At 38.2% G+C, this 19,413-nt stretch overlaps 1 pseudogene; it reads right to left on the reverse strand.

Annotated features, from left to right (window-relative positions):
- Positions 1-785: 785 nt before the first annotated feature.
- On the reverse strand, positions 786-11,493 carry LOC101430234 (translin pseudogene; annotated as a pseudogene).
- Positions 11,494-19,413: the final 7,920 nt, after the last annotated feature.

Genomic DNA, 19,413 nt, shown 5'->3' on the forward strand with positions numbered 1-19,413 from the left:
ACGCTGCAAAATTTAAAATTAGGAAAATCAATCAACATCTTCAATAATATCTTTATTTGGTCATTGCTCTCTAGTGCCTTCAGTTAGGCATTCATATTTTCTAGAGTTTATAATGATTAGAGAGTTGGTCCAATAGTAATATACTCAGCTTCTAGAAATAGAATGGTTGTGTTTGTTTATTTTGGTAGATGCTCCCTATCAGATTAAAGATATTCCATTCACTTATTTCCCCCCTTAGAAAGCTCCCTTGTCTGTCTGCTCATTGTGTCTACTTGTATTCTTTTTTCTGGGAAGCACAAGGAATGGAACTGGGACCTCCCATGTGGGAGGCTGGCCCCCAGCAGCTGGAGCCATGTCCACTCCATCCATTCATTCTTAATTCGAAGAAAGTTTTTACCTTGAATAAGCTTTGACGTTAATTGTTTTACCAACAGTCAGTGTGAATGTTACATAAGTTTTCTCCTTTACTTATTCTGTTGTATCCCCACTCCGAGGTCTTAAATGAGATATAATAACCACTGACAGAATTTCACTTTAATCAAGAAAGGAACCCCCATCAGCCGCGCCCCCCCTCCCCGCCCATAAAAAAGAAAAAAAGGAAAAGGATCAAAATAACCAACAAGGCCTAATCGACTGATAAACAAGAAATCATAGGGTGGTGATGAAGTGTTTTGGTCAACTTTCCACTGAGATCATTGGAACCAGGTCCAAATTGGGATCATAATTAAGTAAAATAAAATGGACAGATACTTTGGATATTGGGTATTGCTGGGAGTATCACTGTCTCAAACTGCCAAAGGCTGCTGATGCATGGACCCGATCAGCGGACAGTAGAGGCGGGTGGGCAGGCAGAGCCCAGGAATCCAAGTTACTCTCTGGAGCCAAGAGAAACCTCGGAGGGAAAAGAGGCTGGAGCGCAGCGCGGCGCTCACAATCGCTGCCCCCAGCTGGTCCCGCACTGCCCTTAAACCTTGGACAAGCTGCAGGCAGCTATTCAGCTGCTCTCTTGTCCACGCGGCCTGGTTTAATTAAATAAACAACACAAAGCAAAACAGGAAATTTCTATGAACAAATCTCTGGCATAGCATCATAAATGTGAAGTTGCTTTTCCGAACACTTGAAGTTACGTGAAGATTTTGTAGCACCAGGAAAAAGTAATCCTCTTCCAAGTGAAAGATACAAGACAGATACAAGACAGTGTGCTTCCTTGGAATTCATTTAAAACATAAGTTAATAAAGAAAGAACAGTTTATAAACTGCTCTGAAAATTTGTGTTTTATAACTTCCTGGAGTTCATTCAGAAACCTCTATCCAAATCAAATATGGGAATCAGAAAGTAAATTTCATAAAATGACATTTTTTTGCACTGAGAAGAAAATATTACTTATTTCTTACCATGTATATCAGGAAACTTACAAGGAAAGGGAAAATAAGTGATAAAATCAATATTAGTTCTAAAAATTAATATATAAATTTCTATGGATTTTTGATACTTCATATTTGTTTTAAGTCAATATTGCCTGTATTGGATGTCAAAGACTATATTGGCATGTTTGTGTATTATGAATTGAATCCTACTTTTTAAATTACCTTTAACATTCAGTGTGAGAAACAATCTTTGGTTTTATGTATCCAATAAGTTCTCCCACTTATTAAGACCATTAAGAATCTTGGAATGTATTTAAATTGTTAGGATTTAATACAAGAAGGTCCTGAGAAGCCAGGTGTTGTTATTATATCTGTTATTACTTGCTGCACATTTTTAATATTCATTATAAAATGTTTAAACAAAGTGAAATTTTACGTTGGCTTTTTATTATTTAATAGAATAATAAAAATAGCAGTAAAATGCATGTTTTCATGATATGATTTCAAAGTATTCCAACCAACCAATCAGGACTTGTAAAGCAATGGTTGGGTCACATACTCTCCCTGGCCAAATCAGAAATAGGACAAGTGTATACCAGGTTAGCTTGCATGCAGGAGATAAAAAATTCTACCTAACTGCACTAATCAATTGTCTAGAGAATGATAAAATTATGCTCATCTTCCACTAACTGAATTGTCATATTTTTGTTTTCAAAAGGGAAAAATATCATATAGATATATCATTTGTATTTTTACTGAAAAGATTTTAGTAAATCAAAAATTTTTTCAACTGTTAGCAATTTAGAATTGAAGGCATGTAATATCAATTTATTGATATATAAAAAGAAATGTATTTTCTGCATGCAATATCAATATATACATCTCTATTTATGTCTATCTATTTATGTATACTGATCTATCTACCAATCTATAACACATATATATTATGTGTTATAGATTGGCTAATCAAACCCTGATTGCTTCATTCATCAACAAATGCTTAGTAGTTACATCTATAAAATTGACACAATTCCCTTCCACTCAAATACATATGACTAGATAAAGAAATCTCTCCTAGTTAACCCATTACCTCTTAGGGACCCTCCCTCGTGTCCTTGGAGAAGGCCTCTACTTCCCATTAGATTGCAACTACTGACTACAGCAGTTTTACCTGTAACTGTAAATGCCATGTTAGCTTATTTTCATTTATTTACTTATTATCTTCTGTTAACTGAGCAATTTTCAATTGTTGTAACCCACAGCCAAATGCTTGCTCCCAGCAGGCTTTAGTCAGTCTTCGAGGGCTGTTGGAGCAGTTGCTTACGCACTCCCTATTAACCAGAACTATAATATAACCCAGCAATATTGACCAAGAACACTATCTCCATCCATGAAAATCCTACACTCTTTAGATTTGGGGAGACAGACCTGTCTCCACTCTTGGCACCTTGCAAAAAATTCTTTCTCTTTTTGAAAAAACTATTGTCATGCTATTGGCTTCTCACGCTCACTGGACTATGAACTCACTTTTCCTACAAGAATATAACTTGCAATTTTGAATGAATTGCTTTTATCTGTCATACTTATTGAATGAAGTATTTAATAAAAGTCTTATTTTAAATTCATACATCATCTGAGAAATAAGTGGACTGCATGTTTGAATTGTATTCATGTCAGGAATGAAAAATCTTTTATCACTTCCCATGCCTGAACCTAGGTCAGCTGAGGTAGCCAGGGAGCATTTTGGTTAAATGTTCCTCAATCACTCACTCTAGACTTGATAGGAAAGTGTTAAGTTCAGGGAAGGAATGCAGAGCAGGACATGAAGGACACACAGAGAGAGGGGGGAAGGGCATTTTTACTTCAGCTTTCTCATTACTCAATGCCAAAAGAATTTCTATTCACTTGACAAGAGGGGTGTTAGGTCATTCATCTAATACCACCAGAACCCATTTCATTTGTGATTGCAATAATCTCTAAGAGGTAATGACTTAGCCAGGGTGTTGCTACAAAATGGCCTGGGGAGAATGGAATTCTAGGCCTTTTCCACTAAATTGGATGTATTTTCCCCCTTCTTGCTATGCAACCCAGGTACACAATTGACTTCACAAGAGTATTCTATTTCCAAAGCCACACCTGCTGCATTCAGTAGGTTGGCTCAAAGGGAAGGCAATGCAGAAATAAAAGTAGAGACATAAGAGGGGAGACAAACCTGGGACCAGGAGACTCACAGCTTCTGGAACTGAGAGCATCAACCCTAGTTTTCCCATCACATTTATTGGGAAACTACCAAGCAGCTGTTTGCTATCTGAACTGTACATTATTTACAATAACAGGGAACAACTGCAACATCTAACAACAGCTACATTTAACAGATGTAACATTTACAATAACAAACAGGTAAGCCAGTTTCCCACAACACACACCCTCCATATACCTCATTATTTCACTCAAATGAGTTGTAAATCAAGTTCATAAAACTGAAAAAAATTAAAGTATACCCTATGGAATGCTGTGCAGTATGTTGAAGGAGACCTGAGTCCTGGTCATTTCTTTATACAGCCTTACAATTTGAAATGAGGGTTAAGATTATCAATAAATTAAAATGTCAATTTAAAATTTTTAAAAAATGAAATGAGGAAAGCTAAAAATTCATTTGGTTTATTTTCCAAAATGTAAACTGAAACTCAATGACATGACCTCTGCTGCCCTACCAAATCTGACAGGTGTTAATGATCATCTACGGAGAAACTTCCTTAAACATATTATTGCACTGATTCTGGGGGAGGCTGACTCTCCTTCCACTTATACCAGGGAAGGGACACTGGGACAAATCCAGACATAATGATGAGTTGCCTCCTTTTGCAACCATAAACTGATCTTAGTGTTACCGGATTTTATCTAGGTTCTTGGCTATGTTGCAGAAATGTATTTCAAAAGCACACTGGGTGAGTTAGGCCAGTAATTTATTCAGATAAGGAAGGAAGAGAAATAGGAGAAAATAACAGAACAGGGGTTCCAGATAGAGAAGAAGGGGGTAAAAAGGGATGAAGAGGGCTGATTTATAACCTCAGTTCCCCATTATAGACTATAAATCCCCAGGATTACTTGCGTGGCCACACGGCAGAGGAAAAATGGCAAGCGTGGTGCACAGAGGGCAGGGCATGAGAGCAGGGTGAGAGCCCCCACTCAGGTCTGTGCCTGGCTTTTAAACTGTTAATTATTTCACCCCTTTGCTAATAGCAGGGGAGGGGGCCCCAGCTGTTGGCTGTTTTGATTGATTACCCCACCCATCATTCCCTTAGCGAGGACCCAAAGATAAAGTTCCTAGGGAACATCTGGGGCTTTTCCTTGCTCCCAGGAAAGAGTCTTTTTCTGGATAGCAGAATCTTGGGGATTTCTGATGTCCACATGGACTTTCTGCCAGGTTCCAGATTCATCTAGTAATTCCTTATTTTACTAGCCTGCTTTATTAGGCACATTCAAAACTCATTAAAATGATAAAAATTAAAGCAATCTATGCTAAATTATTTCCATGTTTTTCTTTGATAAGATATTTACAAAGAATAATTACAAATGGAGAAATCCATTCCCTTTAATCAAATATCTGTCTTGATGATTTTCTAACAAATACAAACATTGGCTGAAATAATTCTTACAAAAACCTGAAGCAAATAAATTCCTCTACCACACTGGGTAAAAATTTCAGAAGGATGAGAGCAATAATTCTGATATCTGCCTCTGTTTATCACAAGAAGAAATTATGTAATTAAATGTGAAAACTCAAGTCAGACTTCTGGGGAAGATGTAGAGTAGGGAGCTACAGGACTCACACCTCCTCCAAGAATAGCCAGTTCATAGGCAGAAACTGTATGAAACAACTGTCCTGGAGCTCTGGAGGCCAGGGGTGTTCTCCCCAGCATCCAGGGAAAAGCATGTTGAAGAGACTGAGAAACTGTGATAAAACAAAAACTGTAAGTAACTCGCTCCACATGGCTGCTGGTGCCCATACCTCACCCTCAAGTCAAGCAGCCTCAAAGCTGGTCCCTGGATGACTGCTGCAGATAGAGGGATTTGGAAGGACCCCTCTCCAAGAAGGGATGGGGCACAACTGAGGAATGATCATGGTTTTGATGGACAAATTTAAAATGCTGGGTCCCAGCTGTGAACCTCTGTTTTAGTCTGCCCTGGAAAGGGAGCTACAGTCATTGTATCAACTTCAAGTCCAGTACAGACAGGGGGCAGAGCCAAAGGAGACTTAAAGGGGCACTGCTTCCTTAGACCTGTGGGAAGAACTTTCATTCTCAGGAGCTATTGTACGTGTAAGTTTCTACTTTTAATTTCAAAATATTCTTTGCTGGTGTATAAAACATACCTGGTAGCTTATACCCTGCAAATTTGTTGAATTTGTTTATTTGAAGTATTAGTATTCTTTGGCATCATTTTGGAATTTTTCTTTAATCATGTAATCTGTAAATGGAGGTAGTTGTACTTTTCTTTCCAATTTTGACATCTTTTGTTTCTTTTTGCCAAATTGCTCTGGCAAGGATTTCCAGTACAATGTTGAACGCAAAAGGTGAAATCAAGCATGCTGTATTGTACCTGAACTCAAGGGGAAGGCTTTTGGTCTTTAGCAATTGAGAACACTGGTAATCATACATACATTTCTCATATGTATCCATTATCATATTGAGGACGTTACCATCCATTGCTATTCTCCTGTGTACTTCCATCACTAAATGTGTTGGATGTTGCCAAATGTCTTTTCTGTTTCCAATGAGGTGCTCACATGATGTTTTTTTCTTCATTTTATAATGGTGTTGTATTTACAGTGATTCGTTTTAAGTTGAACCACCCTTCTATTACTGGAATAAATAAGACTTGGTCATGGCATGCATTTCCTTTAATTTATTCTTGTGTTGATTTGCTAGTATTTTATTGAGTATTTCTACATTTTATATTCATAAGAATATTGGTCAGTAGTTTTCTTTTCTTGTCATGTCCTTATCTGACTTTCAAATTAGGGTTATGTTGCTCTAAATAAGACTGTTCATTCTAGTTCATTTTCCATATTGTTCTAATCCTCTTGTTTCCTTGTTTATCTTACCATTCTATTCAGTATTGAAATGGCGAATTGAAGTCTTCAAAAGTTATTGTAGAACTATTTCTTCAAATTTTAATGTTTGTATATTTTATATTGATACTCTGCTATTATGTGAATACATACTTGTAATTGTTTTATTTTTTTGGTTGTAGATTTTATTAAAATATAATGTGCTTCTTTGTCTCATAAAAGTTTTTGACTTAGTCTCTTTCTCTGATATAAATTTATCCACCCCAGATCTTTCTTCATTACTATTTGCATAGAATAGAATTTTCCAAACTTTCACTTTCATCCAATTTGTGTATTTGCATATATGGGGAGTTTCTTGTAAAATGTAGTTGAATCACACTTTGTATCTGTTCTGTCAATATGAGTATTTTGATAGGAGAATTAATCCACTTACATTAAAGTAACTGTGGACAAGGCAGGACTTACTTTGCAACTTGTTCTTTGTTTCTTGCATGTGTTATAACTTTTGGTCCCTCATTTCTCCACTGCACCTTTTTTTTTGTATAGTTGAGCATTTGTAGTGAAACAGATTGATACCCTTCTCATTTTCCTTTCTGTTTTTATTTTAGATAATGTATTTGTGGTTTATCATCGGGCCTATATTTAACATGCTAAATCTATAACAAACATTTGAAATAATAAATTATCTTCAATAACAAAAAACTCTGTTCCTATATCCCTCTGATCCCCTTCTTTAGGTTGATAATATATATTATCTCATTATATTTTTGTATGCTCAATTAAGTAGAATTAAGTTTATTTCTTAAGTAATTGTATTCTATATCTTGTATGAAATAAAAAGTAGAGTTACAAACATAAATAATATAATACTGAAATCTGTATTAACCCTGTGTTACCTATGCAAAAGATCTTTATTTCTTCTTAGAACTTAAAGCTACTATCAATTGTACTTTCCTTTTTTTAACAAACAGACCCTGAAAATTGTTTATTGTTTACAAGCCAGCAACAATGACAGCTGAACATTTATAACACTTCTAAATTCTCAAATGGAATGACAAGACCAGAATGTGCTCCTCCAATTAAAATGCATTTGTTAAGGGAAATAGACGTGGCTCAAGCAGTTGGGCTCCCATCTACCATATAGGAGGCCCAGGGCTTGATGCCCAAGGGCCTCTTGGTGAGGGCAAACTGGCCTGCATGGCAAGCTGGCCCATGCAAAGTGCCGGCTAATGCGAGAATGCTGCCCCACACAAGAGTGCTGCCTTGTGTGGGAATGCCATCCAGTGCAGGAAAGCTGCCCCAAGCGGGAGCGCCACCCCACTCAGGAATGCCTCCAGTGCAGGAGTGCCAGCCGATGTGGAGAGCTGATGCAGCAAGATGATGCAGCAAGAGACGCAGAGGACAGAAAATAAGACACATAGTAGACCAGGGAGCTGAGGTGGTGCAAGAGAGCAATCACCTCTCTCCCACTCTGGAAGGTCCCAGAATTGGTTCCTGGAACCACCTAATGAGAATACAAGCAGACACAGAAGAACACAAAGTGAATGGACACAGAGAGCAGACAACAGGGTGGGTGGAGAGAAACAAATAAATAAATCTTTTAAAAAATGTATTTGTTAAAACTGAAATTTACAACATCCACCATATTCTCAGGCAAAATCAGTTTAGAGGTAAAGGAAATGGCTATTGGAGCTAATCCGTATGTGTCTTACTACATCTATGACAAGGATTTGATGTACAATCCAGACAGTGCTCTCACTGCTCATTTTTGGTGACTGTCCTGGGCACTTTGAGGAACCTAAAACTTTTTTATGCAAACATTTCTGCAGGAAAAAAAGTCAATAAAATTGTTAAAAAATCCAGCAATTCCCAGCAACTTGCACCTAATTTCTACTTCTTTTCTTAGGATGGAAAAATTACTCAGCCTGTAAATTGGCCTGAGATAAAAAGCTCTGATGGCAATGCCACATATTGTATTATACAAACATGGAGTCAAAACTGGGTACCAGGCATGAAATAGTTTGTATTATATGGAAACAATAACAATTTCCTTGAAGTGAGCTACAAATGACTGTGTATTAAATCACTGTCTTAATCATTTCAATTCAACAGTAATGTTACCTTGAGTGTTCTTAGAACTACCTGAGAAATAAGGAATGGGGAGGGGTTCTGGGGAAAACCAGCAAGACTTAAATGACATGCCTGATATCGTAACTTTAAAACTTGAATATTTCTATTGTGATAACCATCAACAATCTGAAATGTCTTATTCTAAAAACATAAAAAAATCCAACTAAGTTAAAAACAAAACAAAACAAAACAAAAAAGAAGATTCTATTTTTCTTCCATACAAAACACAATTTTCTTTAAGAACATACTAGACAGGGTACTGCTAATTAAGCTATGTGAGTGTCTTTATTCTACCATGAAAAATCATCTACCTAGTCGCTGGAATAAAAGGTCTCATAGCTTAGAAACATATCACATGAAGTGTTAGTCCATATATGGATGAAGATGATTTTTAAGATAAGTTGGCTGCAATAGCAGAATGTAAGTACAACATCATAAAGTAGAAATGACAATATATTCAGTCATCCTCCCCACCTGATAGTGTTTCCTTAAAATAGATTCAATAACAAGACACTACCAAATTCCTTCATACAAAAATTTCCCAAAATAATCTGTTGAGCTGCATTGCACAGTTTAAATATTTTATATTCTGAAGGCCTTAGGGCTATAACTCCCTTGCAAAAACTTTCTATCTCTGATTTACTCATAAGGCTTAAAATAAACAAGGAAAAATATAATAATATTGTATTTGGTATTGGCTTGGCAACCATGCTCCTAAATACCTATTTTTATACTGTATTCAGATTATGCCTGAGTACGGACAGCTAACTTAGGAAATAGAAAACATCAAAGGTCACATGTGGAGGAATTACAAGCAAGGCAATAAACGTTCCAATCAGCACATCAACAGTCAAGGTTAGCTAAAGGACTTTACCAAGAGATTGACATTTAAATGTTTTTGACAACTGAAATACACTGGAATACAGTGCAAGTCCACTGAAACAACAAAGAGAATTCTTTCCTTCGGTTTTCACTCCCCAAGAAAACGTTTCTCTCCTGGTACTTACACCACACAAACGAGAGCCAGTATTTAGCAATGGGCATCCTACCATAGGAGGCACCCTCACTGTCAACCACTGAGGTAAACAAAGCCAGAGAAAGGGAGAAAGCCTTCTGCTTATTTTTCTACACAAGCAGTGGCCATTTCCTTGTTGAAGCCACAGGCCAACTCGGACCAGCAGAATATCTCAGTCTATATATAATACCAGGAATTAAAAATGCTTTTTGACCTGAAGAAAAGGGGGAAATGGAAAGGACAAATGAGTATGTATGGCTATGAGTTTCCAAAAAGAGCCGGGAGGTTATCAGAGGGGTTGCCCTTATGCACACCTGAGCAGAGTCCCAGAGACAGAATAAAGTAGATACAACGCCAGGTATTGGTTCTCCTGAGGGCTACAGAGACCCACAGGTTCTATGGTCATGGCAGATGGAGTTCAGTGCCATCTCAGTTAGCCCTATTTTGGAGTTTGTGTTTCTGTGTGATGGAGCTGGACTTAGATGTGATCTTTGTCCACAAGTCTCTCCTGTTACATTTACTGGAACTGTAGTTGGTGCTGGGGTTTAATGTATACCCAGGGGACCTGAATCTCTGGACTGACCATGTGATAGCCAGGCCCTGAGCCTCAACAGACTTGCAACTCCTACACTCTGGTTTAATGGACTTACCCCACTCAGCTAACATGGAGGTGAAGAAGGTCAACCACCACACCAGGTAGCCAAGACTGCCTGCAACTGAAAGCAGGAGAATTGCATCCAGCATCCATGTGGAATCTAAGCCCCCTCTTGATATAGATGTGGAGTGGACACAACCATTCTAAGGTCTACAGGATGGAGGAATAGAGTATGGATTGGAGTGGACTTACTGGTATTCTATTCATGAACTATTGTGATTAATAATCGAAGAAAATGTGGCATTGGTGTGGAGAAAGTGGCCATGGTGGCCACTGGGGGTAGAGAGTGGGAGGAAGAGATGAGATGTGGGGGTGTTTTCAGGACTTGAGTTGTCCTGGGTGGTGCTGCAGGGACAATTACCAGACATTGTATGTCCTCCCATGGCCCACTGGGTGGAATGTGGGAAAGTGTGGGTTATACCATTGACCATGAGGTGCAGCGGTGCTCAGAGATGTATTCACCAAATGCAATGAATGTCTCATGATGATGGAGGAGATTGTTGTTATGGGGGAGGAGTGGGGTGAGGAGGGTGGGAGGTATATGGGGACCTCATATTTTTTTAATGTAATATTAAATAAACAATAAATAAATAAAAATAAAGAGGCAAAAAAAAAATCATAGACAGCTGCTTCTACTTTCTTCACATCATACTTAAAGCCATCATAGCACTTCCTCAGTGAATGGTTCTTCAGGTTGAGATGGCAGAAACCGGAATCCAGCTCTTGATGAAGGTGGAAATGAGGAGGGGCGGCGAGTAGTCTCAAGCATCATGCTGTTGACTGACAGCATTGATAGCTCACTAGGAAGAATTAAAACTCCTTAAAGATAGTCTTCTACATCCAGATGAAATCTTTTCTCCCCATCTAGCTCAAGCCCAAAAATTTCAGTAACCAATTCTGGAGTCACGAGTGTTTCTGATTCCAAAAACACAGCAAATGCTGCCGAGACCAAGCATTGCAACACAAACCTGCAGTGATCATGAAACCGGAAGTACTGATCATCAGGAAACTTGATTTTCAGAGATGTTAGATGTGTTTTTACTGTACCAAAATGTTCTCAGCTTTCAAACACCTCTTTGAATATCTAGCATCCCGGCACCCTGATAATTCCCTTGCAGTAGTGCTGGAATCTCTGGAGCTGTTTGTTCTAAACTCTACAACTCTTCGGATTTCCTCTCGAATATGCTGCGCAGCAGCCTAAAAGTCCTGCAGCTCCACGAAGATTTCAATCACAGACTTGGCGTTAACCATAAAACAATCAACCCAAGCAAGGAAGGCGGCCAGCAGAGTAAATTCCAAGGCAAACAGCACAGTCAGTAGCTAAACCGCTCAAGTGTTCACTGAGCACTACACCACGACCCTCAACTTTATATGTGAACATTGTAAACAGTCATTTTTAAAAAATTTAAAAACAATTTATTGTATATCTTTCACATATGAATATACATAAGCAAGTGTACAGTAAAAACTGTGAACTTACAAAACAAACATGTGTAACATCACACAGGGCACCCATAAGTTACTCTACCACAAATACCTGCATTATTGTGAACATTTGTAATGAATTATGAAAGAGCATCACCAATCTATTACTATTAACTATAGTCCATATCTTACACTTGGTGTATTTTTCCCCTAACCCACACTATTATTTTTTTGTTCATAAACCATATAATTTATCTAAAGTATACAATCAATGGTATTTGGAAAAATCACTGAGTTGTGCCTTCATCCTTTCAATTACTATAAGAGCATTTTCATTATTCAAAAACCACCCATATGTTAGAGTTACTCATTCCAAATTCTATGATGTGTTTTCACTATTTCTATTTATTTCCAAACAAAATTTTACAAACAAAATTTTTACCAATTCAGCACAGATTAAACTTCAGCTTTCCATTCTCTAACTACATTCAATTCCTTGGTGATTTATATCCTAGCTATTAACTCATAAGTATGCTCATTATATTTAGTTCATAGTAGATAAATGTTACAGTATTTGTACTTTTGTTCCTGGCTTGCTTCACTCAACATAATGTCCTCCAGTTTCATCTAAATTGTCATATGCTACACAACATCATTTCTTCTTACAGCTTAGTAACATGGGCATCTGCACAGTATCCATCTTTTAGCAATTGTGAATAATGGTGCTATGAACATCTATGGAAAGTGGAACTCCCATTAAGCATTTGTTTACAACTGCTTACAGAAAAAAACCATGCGGAAAGAACGAGCCCCTAGAAACACCCCCTACAAGCAGTTTTACCTATCATTAACATTTTGCATTACTGTAATCCCTTTGTCACAATATAGTGATGATAATTAAATTCACAATGCTGCATTGCCATCATCACCATCCATTACAGATATTTTCCATCACCTCAAACAGAAATTCTGTACCAAGTATTCATTAATTCCTCATTCCATAGAACACCCTGGACCCTGGTAAATCGTACTTTAATTTCTGACTTTATGAGCTTCCATATTCTAATTATTTCATAATGCAGAGTTTATACAATATTTGTCCTTTTGTGTCTGACTTACTTCACTAAACATGATATCTTCAATACACATCCATTCTGCAGCATGAATCAATACTTCATTTATTTATGTTCAATTTTATGTATAAGCCCACTTTATGTATCCATTCTATAGTTAATGGACACATGGATGCTTTCTATCTTTTGACAATTGTGAATAATGGCACTATTAATACTGGTGTGCAAATAACTGATTACATGCATTTCATGATTTGGGGTATAAACCTACAAGTGGGATTACAAGATCTTATAGTAAAATTATACTTAATTTAATGATAAAATGCCAAATATTTTCCATGATGGCTACAGAATTTTATATCCCCACCAACAACAAATAAATAATAAATAAATTTAATACATTAAATTGCTCTGTTAATTGAATATTAGACCATATTTGTGGAAATTAAACTCAATAATAAAACATACCAAATATATATATTTATTAAATGAAACCTGAATAAAAATCTCTACAGATTTAATTTTGTACAAATTGAAAAATTTGCCCTAAAATTCATGTGAGAACCAAACAGCATAAACAACTCTTAGAAAATCTTTAGAAGGATTTCTATAACAGACACTAAGTCTTGCTATAAAATGTTAGTAAGTAAACATTATGGCGTAAAGCAAAAATAGACAAGTAAAAAATGCAACATAATAGAGACATCGGAATAATTTTTTAAAAAAGATACAGTAAGATATTGCAGTGGGAATATATAGATATCTCAGGAAATATTACCAGAACATGGTACACATGTTGGGAAAAGTTAAATTATGTTCATATGCCAAAACATATGCAAAATGAAAACCAAGTGGGTTAAATAATAAAATGTGAAAAACAACTGTTTTATTTTCCTATGTTGATCAAGCAAACTCCATGAAATGAGTCAGGTTAAGCAAAGGGAATTTATTTGCTCACTGTTGAGGTTAGGAAAATGCCTAAATACGTCTCCACGGTGATGCTTTCTCCCTGAAAACTATGGTGTTCTGGAGCTGGATCCCGGTGATCCTTGACTTTTAGCTTGTACATGACTTGGCACATGTCAGTGTCTCCTGATCTCTCTCTTCCCCTCCAGGTTCCATTGATGTCCAGCTTCTAGCTACTCATTCTGTGGCTTTCCATTTCTGTAAATATTTCATTCTGCTTATAAAGGACTCCAGCAATAGGATTAAGACTCATCCTTTTTTAAGTGAGCCCCACAATAAACCTCATCAAAATGACCTACTCACAATGGCTTCCCACCCATAGGAATGGATTAAGGTTTAGAAGGTTTTTTGTAGGGTATATACAACTCCAAACCACTACATGAACATTATAAGATTTTGCAAGATATATTCAAAGCCTAATTTAGGAAAGAATTTTGTGGATAAAGTAGAGGAGATAAAGGAAGATAAAGGAGAAATTACAGACTATGAAAATAAACACAATGGAAATATGTTTCTGAATTTGCATTGAAATGAATTTCTTTCTGTAAAGCAAAAAAAGTAGCACAGAAATACACATCATAATTTTTTCATTGTGTCTTTCATCACTGTGAGTTCTGTTATCTTTTTTGTACAGTGACAATTTCTTTCATACGTTCCAGGGTCATTTTTTGTTTTATCTTCAAAGAAGCTTTAGGTTACAGATAATCAAATAGAAAATACAGGGGATTCCCATGTACCCAATATCTCTCCTTCTCCCATTCTCCCTTATTAATAGTATTTTGCATGTGTATGATACATTTGTTACAATTGATGTACAAATATTGAAGCACTGCTACTAACCAGGGTCAATGGTTTACATTATGATTAACATTATTAAATATGCACTTTTACAGGTTTTAGCAAACTTTAAAACTGACTGTATAATCATTGCAAGATCATGCAGAACAATCAGAATGCCCTGAAAATGCCCTATGTTCCGTCTTTCCTATTCTTCCCCCTTCTTCCTTCAGAACCTTTGGAAAACATTAATTTGAAAGTTTTGAAGAATAATATTCATAGTTACATGCAATAAAATTGAGGACTTGATATATTGAGATCTTTTCTTTTATTAGGCACTGCCTAAGTTCTCAAGAGATTCTTGGTCCTCTAATTGAGAACATGACAGGACTCCCCAGATTAGGAGTTTAACATTTTCATGTTTACTGTGTGGGTCTCCACCCCCTGAGATAGCATCATTACAAGATGAGAGTTTCATGTAACACAGAAGCATGCCCCAGGTGTGCCTTATCCCACATATCCCCACCCCTGAAGCCCTGCACCAGAAACCCATCAATGTTCATGCTTGATTGAAGGGAGGGTTCATTGAGGAAGAGTAATATCATCTGGAAGCTTACTTTAGATATTATGTACAGGTGAGAAGGTGAACTAGAAAGACAACAAAGGAATTCTGGTATGCACTGCAACAAAAAGATGGAATTGATTATCATCTAATCAAATAAAATCTTTTATGGGTTGTGGGGCAAAGGAGGACAGAAAGGGCTCACATGGATGTTTTATATTACAACTGAAATGACACAGATGTCTTATATTGCAACTGAAATGACACAGCTGTCTTATATTACAACTGAAATGAAAGGATAGTGAGACATAATCTGGCCCCCTTTAGATTAATTAGTCTCAGATAAACCTCAAAATCATTGATTAATTGTTATAGGGAGAGATTCTTAGTCACCCATCCCAAATAATGAGAGATATCCACAATCTTCCTAGTCAGTTGGTAATAAAAAGCACCAGGAATAGTGGTAGACTGTGCAAACAAGGGCACTGATGCAGGGGCTCCTACTGAGCCTGTCTGTAATGAACATTCACTAATAAAGAAAGTGAGAAAATAATCACTGAATGTGTCCAGGTAGATATGAAAACATATTTTGCTATATTAGCATAATTGTGTATCAATAATGGAAATGTTTATGCATGTTGATTTTATATTAAATCATTTAATAAATTCATAATATCTGATCCTATGAATTTAGAAATCAACACTTTGGGAAAAAATTGGAAGTGAAATGAAAAGGGAAATAACATTCATTCATTCATTTCTAAATATTGTCTTTTGTCCAATTCTGCTAAGCTGCATTCCTGATGAAAAGACATATATTGATACCAAGATATGAGAATCTTCTCCATTTAGATTTTAGCAGAGTTTATCATGTTATAATTTGGTTTATAGGAGATTGCAACATATTGGAAGACATGGACAACTTCAATATGTCCACAGAATCCTTCCTCATGGATATCTCAACTTTCCAGGAGCTTCAAGTCTTGCAAAGTCTGATGTTCTTTGTGAACAAGTCATATTTGCCTAAAGTACATTCCCACCATTGTAATTTTAACCACAGTCCTACAAATCCCCAGATTTCACCTTCTTCTTCCCCCAATCTTCCCCCAGTTCCATGGATAGCCCAAACCATAACCTCCTTTATATGCAAGGATCTATATCAGAGCTAAACTAAAAATCCACAATAGCATATGGATTATTACTTTAACAGTACCTATACATTTGATAGAACTTCATGGTACTGGATACTGATATCCAGGAAGAGAATGTTGACACTCTTGAGTTAGAGAATTCAATTCGATTTGAATTTTTCCACTCACTTTCAATATAAATACTTACATCAAAAAATAATTATTAAGAATTGAGCATAATTTCAGAATAAGAACATAAGAAAATTATAGTACTGAGATCTGTGGTAAAGCTGCCTTCCTCATTGAAAAGTTGTCTATAAAATCCTGGTCCTGAATATAGAATATCCTTTGGGTGTTTTGCTCTCTCCATGTGATCTGGTTGAAAAATCGCATGCTATTCTCAAGTCATTCAAGTTTTCTGCATGATGAAAAACATTTTTATAGTGGAACATATGGTAGGGGACAGTCTTAGCACAGCCTGCCTCCTTTCCATGCAAGCCATAGATATCTCCTGTGCTCAGAACCTGATGTATTAACCTGGCAGGATAAAATGTAATGCCCTAATAAATAATTGGATTGCGGGTGCATCTCTTCCCCTTTTGCCCCAAACATATGTAAATATTCTCTGGAGATAGTCTGGTTCTGATGGGCATATATTATCCCATCCAGTTCACACCCTAATATATCTGCCCCTGGAGGGGAAGGGATGGAATTCTTCCCCTGGGACATGCAAACACAAAAAGGGATGCTCCATGTACCATCTCTCCACAATGGCCAGATTGAGACATGCTGGCTATGGGGAACTGAGGCCCACCAGTGAAGATGAGCTTGCTCTATCTTCTCTCCATGTCAGTAAAACATTGCTCCATCCAGTATTGTGTGAGATGTGCTTCTGCTGGTGACACTGACACCTGTTTTGGAATTGGTTCGCATTTCTTTAGGTGTCTTTCTTTTTGAATGACAGCTTGGTATAGTCAGCTGGATTACCAAAAAGCACACCATGGCATAGTGAGGGATTAATGGATTGGCAGTTCATTTTTGCAGGGCTGTCCTGGCTCCCTGGGAGGTGATAGGCTGACTGAGAAACTGGCCTTCCCCTGGCCATGTGGGGACAAGTGGGATGTAAGCAGTATCCCTGTTTACAGGGTTGAATTAATGCAGCAGATAAGGGTAGAGATGAGAAAGGTAAGTTCTAGGAATGGTAGGGAAGCTATTCCCTGATTCCTGGATGTCTATAGGCTGCCCCACAATGACCTGACCCCCAAGGGGGCTCAAGGGTCCCAAATGACTCCAGAGGAGAGCCTGGGGCCCCCTTGTGGGGAGCTTCGCCAGATTTGGCTTGTTTGCAGGCCCCAGGTTCAGCCTGTTCTCATTCAATGAACAACTACTGATGGCATTGTTACAAACCAAACTGAGGATGAGGACTTTATCTGAAAGCAACACATGGATGATAAAAGACAGATATTGGCAGAAGTCGGGAGAAGATCATTTGTGGCTTGGTTGGAGCATTTGTTTTAAGAGAGGACATTGCAAACACAAATTCCAAGGTAGAGAGATACAGTTTGGGAAAATTAACTACTGACCCTCTGCTACAGTATATTTTTGCCCACAATGAACAGAACAACTGACAGGATGGTGATATAGACGAGCCTATGCTGCTTTTTTTCTGGGCTGCTGGAAGCATGATAGTGATTATCTGAAGGAGACTCCCCAAACAGTAAAACCCCATGATACAGAAAACTGTTCATCAGTCTATAGCCTAAAGGTAAATGTGTTAGACACTTGACTATAAGGCATGACACAGGGGCAGGATGTGGGTGAGATGATCCTGTCTGGGCCAGTCTTCAAAGTGTTCATAAAAGAGGGCCTTTGCTAATTAAAGTTCCCCCTGTCCCATTTGTTGTCCCAGGGATGTCAGTGTGGGAAAGTGTAAGAAAGCTCCACCAGCATATCCACCTCTAGGGTGGAAATAACAGGGAGGTGTCAGCCACCTTCAATGAGGCAGGCCAGGGGGGGCAGGACCCAGGAGCTGAGCAATGGGAAGCAGCTCCCCAAAGGGTCATAAGAGCAACACAAAGAGTAACCAGGGAAAGACAAAGGAGAAGCAGGGCCTTCAGGCAGGTAGTGTGGTTTTGGTTATTAAGCCATAGATAGATGGGGTGGAGGGCAGTAGAATCCCCATGGAAGAACTCCACAGCACCACTGGGCAAAGGGGTCCCCTAAGCTGGGGCTTCAGGCCCTGGTACAGCCCTAAAGGAGCAGAAAGAGGCTCACAGGACTGGGGAGGTTCAGAATCCAGCATCTCCACCCTCTGAGGTCTGAGCACAGCCAGGGAAGAAGGGAAATGACAGTTACTAAGACCTCCCTGTGCCCCATCCAGGACAGGGAGGAGGACAACTGAGTGTGAGCGTGATGTGTTCAATAGGGAGGATGAACCATCTCACCTGGTCCCTGACCTTATTCCCTCAAAACATGACTAAAGTGGGGCCAAGTTCCTCTGCTTCAGCTCAGGTAAAAGGGCTAAATGGGGGATCCAGACGTTCCTGGGACTCTTAGTTGTAGGAGCCCAGGTGATAAATCCTGGGGCCTCTCAGGGGCAGGTGCACACTAGTGACACTGGGGGCTGTGAGTGGACACACTGACCACAACAGTGAGGTCACATGTGGGTGGGGCCCATTGGTCATTTCAGGCATCAGTGGCCATGGTTCCAGTGCTGAGGGCAGTGTAAGTCCTGGCATTCAGGCTGCCTGGTCCAGGACCAGCACCACCTCCTGAGGGGTAGGCACCTCACAGTGAGGAACTTGGGCAGTAACTGTAGAGTGTGTCCACTCCTGCCACCTCCAGAGTTGCCAGAGCCCTGACATATTTTTCCACTAAAGCGGTTCTACCTCCCATTGGGAAAATGTGCCTTGCTTTGTTGGCTCAGAATTTGCTGCAGGCAGGCATGTTGAGCATCACCTTGTACCAGTTTAACCACCCAGCCTGGCATGTATAAAAGGCCTCAGGAAGGTGCAGACTGTCATCTTTAGACCCTGCAGTAGCCTCTCCTGCATTTGATTTTTTTCCAAACCTTAACTTTATAAAGTCTGAGAAATTTATTGTTTTTTTCATTATTCCTTTGTCTTTGCACTTTGAACCCTTTCTTCCTTCTCTTCCTATATAAATATACATTCTTCATGCACTATTCTGTATTTATTGGATTAAAGTATTTTTATAGTTTCTTCATTTTGATAAAATT

This window comes from Dasypus novemcinctus, chromosome 27, assembly GCF_030445035.2.
Source record: "Dasypus novemcinctus isolate mDasNov1 chromosome 27, mDasNov1.1.hap2, whole genome shotgun sequence".
Taxonomy (NCBI): Eukaryota; Metazoa; Chordata; class Mammalia; order Cingulata; family Dasypodidae; genus Dasypus; species Dasypus novemcinctus.